Here is a 5,074-nt window from a genome sequence, read left to right as displayed (position 1 = left end):
GTAATTAAGTATTAAATTATATTTAATATGAAACGTAGTGCAGTAAAAAGTACAATATTATGCTTTTGAATGTTGTGAAGTAAAGTTTTCTAAAGAAAAATACTCTGATAAAGTAGACACCTGAAAAGTACTTTTACAGTAGAGTAAAAATACTTCACTACTGTCCGCCTCTGAAAAAAAAGACACAAACAACACTGAAAAACATAGATAAAGAGAGTAGGGATGCACTGATCATGATTTTTCATGGCTGTTTCCACTATTTTAAAAACAAATGGGCCGATTCCAATACTGGTTTATGATTTTAAGTAAACTTTAAACAAATTTATTTGTTGTTTAGGTAACACTTTGGGGACCAACAATAACTATTAACTAGTTGCTTATTTCCTTATTCTGCATGACCATATTTTAGATCCCTATATCCTACCTCATACCTACACTTGACAACTACCTTACTATTAATAAGCAGCAAATTAGGAGTTTATTGAGGCAAAAGTCATAGTTAATAGTTGAGAATTGGTCCCCAAACTAAAGTGTGACCATTATTTATTTCCTTTATTACAAGTCAAACTAGCCTTAAAGTTTAATCAAGATCCAAAGAAAGATATCACACATTTAGTATGGGCAGTTTTTAGGAATACAGCATTTCCTTGGTTACCGCTGTAAACAAAGCAGCGCTGCGCTTATAAATACTACTTTACTAATACTGCTTTGGCATTGCCATCAAAACTTTTCTGAAGACAGTCAGTCCCCTTCAGTGATATGTTCAAATTTATATTTTCTTTCTATATTTCGAGCATTGTGAACAGTGAGTTTGCTCTGTCTGCTACAGTATTTTCTCCTCTTTGCATCTGTCTTCAGCGTCTCTGGCCTCTTTTAACATCCTGTTTACAGACTCAGGCATGATGTACAGTATATTTTTTTATACCTTACAGAAGAAGCACATGAACTTCACATGTGCAATCACATGTTAAAATCACATTTGAAATATGTGAAAAACTCATGTGAAACACATATGATACTCACATGAAACGTGGTTTTGGAAAATGTTCATAGTGTAAATGTGTGAAACCAATGTGATCTGATGACGTTTCCACATGTGATTACATATTGTCTTATAAATGTCTTTCTTTACTGTCACGTATAATCAAAAACCACATGAACTTCACATGTGCAATCACATGTTAAAATCACATTTGAATTATATGGAACACATGTGAAACACACGTGAAACACATAAGGAAACATGATCACATGGGTTTCACACATTTACACCATGAAAATGTTCCAAAACCATGTTTTATGTGAGTTTTGTGTGTTTCACATGAGTTTCACATGTGTTTCACATATTTCACATGTGATTGCAAGAGCTTTTCCAGTAGGTCGCAAAAATAACAGAAAAATAAGTACAAAAAATGCAGTACAAAGACTGGAGAAATGTAATGTATTTTTGTAATTATTTTCTGTTATATTCGGGAGCTACTGGGACATTGATAAAGATCTACCAGTCGATCCCGATCGACGGGTTGGCAACCACTGCTATAGAAGAACATAACTTAAAAGACAGCAAGCCTTTGGCTTCAAACACAGTCCTGTTCAATAATTAAATAGATTGACAAGCTTTTTGGCTAACACATGTGGCCTAATTGAGTTAAATGCAGATGAAAAGTCAATAAAAGCCAGCCATGCCCTTGTTGTGGGGTCTCCAAATGTTGAGCTACTAAGTGCACAAGTGTTGTTACGGCATCTTCACCACCCCTCCTTGCCCTATATGCAAACTGAAATGGATCTTATCTTAACTGAAACTTATCTTCTACATGCTTTAATATCTCCATTCTCACCATTTTTCATCACCAGAGAAGTGAGGGCTACTAGTCAAAAATCATTTAAGACCTTTGGATTCCTGCATTTGCTACAGGAACCACTATAGCATGTTTCCAGATTTCTGGGACAATTTGCATTTTAAGAGACATGTTAAAAAATCTGTGTAAATCTGGTCCAGGACTTTCGTTTATCTTTATCCTTTCATTTTAAATGATGGAGTGATAAAGGCATTGTTCATTTCTCAGATCTTTTCATTGATAATGTTTTTGCTATTTTCAACTACCTTATATCCAAATATAATTTACATACTACAGACTTATTCAGGTATTTCCAGCTTCGTAATTTTGTAAGAACTAATTTCTCTAGTTTCCCCCGATTGCCAGAAAAATCCCTGCTTGAGAGTTTATTGTCAGCCCCTATAGATATTAACCTTATCTCTTCTATCTATCTCATGTTGCTTTCATCTAGATCTTCATCTCTCTTATGTTTGAAGTCAGCATGGGAGAAAGAGTTAGAGCTCAGCTTTTCTGAAGAGCTCTGGTCTGAGGCTCTTGTTAGAGTTAATTCTACTTCTGCTTGTGCCCGGTTAAGTCTGATTCAGTTAAAAGTTTTGCACCAAACCCACTTTACCAAAACTAGACTCCATAAATTGTTCCCAGAAACATATGACTCTTGTATCAGATGCTCCTTTTCTCCAGCTGACCATGTTCATACATTTTTCAGTTGCCCTAAATTGGCCTCATACTGGGCTTCCTTTTTTGATTTTCACCAAAGATAGCAACCATAGGACATGGAGGGAGAGAAATATGTAAAGCCCTTGAAAGAAAATCAAAAAAGAAAGCCCAGTATGAGGCCAATTTAGGGCAACTGAAAAATGTATGAACATGGTCAGCTGGAGAAAAGGAGCATCTGATAAGAGACATCTGTGCAATCGGGGGAAACTAGAGAAATTAGTTCTTACAAAATTACGAAGCTGGAAATACCTGAATAAGTCTGTAGTATGTAAATTATATTTGGATAAAAGGTAGTTGAAAATAGCAAAAACATTATCAATGAAAAGATCTGAGAAATGAACAATGCCTTTATCACTCCATCATTTAAAAGTGTGATCAATCATAGACGGCAAAAACAAGTGATTTTTGCAAATAGGGCTGGAAACAGAAAGCGATTCTAACTGAAAATGTTTTCGAAATTGACAGCAGAATGGGATTTCTTGTATAGCTAGAAGGTTGGAGAGACAAAGGAGCAAAGACTAATGCTGGAAGGGAAGAAGAGGTACAAGTAGCAGCTTCTAGTGTACACCAGTTAGACTCTGGACCATAATGAAATCTTGGAAATATTAGCGGACCAGTAATAAAATAGAAAATTTGGCAGGGCTAAACCACCATCACATTTACGGCGCTGAAGAATAACTTATCTTACATTGGGAATCTTACATGCCCAAATAAAAGAGGAAATTGTTTTATCAAGACAGTTTAAAAAAGATTTAGGTACAAAAATAGAGAGAGATTGAAAGAGGAATAAAAGACGTGGAAGAACATTAATTTTAATAGTCTCCACTCTCCCTACCAGACAGAGAGGTAGGCTGTCCCAACGTTTTAAATCAAGTTTAATTTGTTCAAACAAATAGAAAAATAGAGAGGGATTGAAAGAGGAATAAAAGACGTGGAAGAACATTAATTTTAATAGTCTCCACTCTCCCTACCAGAGAGAGAGGTAGGCTGTCCCAACGTTTTAAATCAAGTTTAATTTGTTCAACCAAATTGGTGAAATTATTCTTAAATATAGAACTAAAAGAATGATAAATATTTACCCCTAAATAACGAAACCCAGTAGAAAAAAAGGGTAGGGCACTTTTAGGTATTTTCCTAGCTGCGTCATTTAAGGGGAAACATTCACTTTTTGTAAAATTCAATTTGTAAGCAGAAAAAGAGCCAAAGGTGTCAAGCAGGCGCATAACCTCATCAGCACAGCCTACAGGATCCTGAAGATATAGCAACAAATCGCCTGCGTATAAAGAGACTCAATGTTCAGCGCCTCCCCTGCGGATGCCGGATATTAATGAGGAAGATTTTAAGGCAGCAGAAAGTGGCTCAATTGCTAAAGCAAAAAGAAGAGGGGACAGAGGGCATCCCTGCCTTGTCCCCCGAGAAAGAGAAAAGAAAGAAGAACTGTCAAAATTAGTTTTAATACTTGCGGAGGGAGCAGAGTATAAAAGACGAATCCATGAAATCAAATTGTGCCCGAAGCCAAATTTTCCTAAAACATTAAAGAAATAATTCCATTCTACGTGGTCAAATGCTTTTTTAGCGTCGAGGGATATAATCATTTCAGGAGCAACTGAAGTAAATGGGTAAAAAATTATATTTAGCAAACGTCGAATATTAGATGACATCTGATGTCCCCTAATAAACCCAGTTTGGTCATCAGATATGATATCAGGCAGACATGAATCCATGCGCCTTGCCAACACCTTTGCTAACATTTTTATATCAGCATTCAATAAACTAATGGGCCTGTAACTACTACATAAAGTGGGGTCTTTGTTTTTTTTTTTAAGAGAAGGGAGATTGATGCTTGATTTAACGAGACTGGAAGAAAGCCTTGTTGAAATGACTCATTAAACATATCGAACAGTAAGGGGGCTACTTGTGTAGAGAAGTTCTTATATAAAAGTCTAAAGGGAAACCATCGGGCCCTGGAGCCTTGTTACACCGCAAGAGGCCAATACAAGTAATTATTTCATCTAGCCTGATAGGCTCATCCAATGCCATGGTTAGTCTTTGTAATGGGCTCCTAGTTCTGGTGACAGATATTTGGCTACACAAGACAAAACTAATGGTGCTATACAGTCAGTGGCGATCACTGTAGATCCACAGTCTGTAATCAAAAAATCCCTGCCAGGACTGTAGTATCATTTGTTAGAACGATTATATGAAAAGCATGGATATTTTGTGCATGTATGAAGCTTTGGGTCTGATTCGGGCTCATATTGATAAGGTAATATTGACACCATTGTTGACAATCCCCCGGAGCACATGCAACTCCCCGTTATGGTACGGGGCGTGACGTTTCTGTACAACGTGCACTAGGTGGTTAGCGAATCACAACACACTGGGCCAACTAACCAATCTGAGCCCATTGAGTATTTCTGAGGGAGGGGCTTCATAGAACCAGGAAGTCAACAGACCGTTTTAGGAGAACAGAAAAAGCGGTGTAGAATAAAGGTAAAATATGTGAAATTTTTATTATT

The 5,074-nt window shown here is 36.6% G+C and overlaps 1 protein-coding gene across 1 annotated transcript in view; it reads right to left on the bottom strand.

Moving 5' to 3' along the window:
* The window catches only part of LOC107689603 (NACHT, LRR and PYD domains-containing protein 6-like), a gene marked incomplete at its 3' end in the record, with an annotated part of 22,070 nt that overhangs the window by 4,794 nt on the left and 12,202 nt on the right, over positions 1–5,074 (bottom strand). Inside the window, exon 2 of the mRNA XM_016487647.1 lies at positions 425–431. The remainder of the gene's footprint in view (positions 1–424; positions 432–5,074) is intronic.

Source organism: Sinocyclocheilus anshuiensis, unplaced genomic scaffold (assembly GCF_001515605.1).
Source record: "Sinocyclocheilus anshuiensis isolate Anshui unplaced genomic scaffold, SAMN03320099.WGS_v1.1 scaffold1721, whole genome shotgun sequence".
Lineage (NCBI taxonomy): Eukaryota > Metazoa > Chordata > Actinopteri > Cypriniformes > Cyprinidae > Sinocyclocheilus > Sinocyclocheilus anshuiensis.
This window is presented reverse-complemented; position numbering and strand designations above follow the sequence as displayed.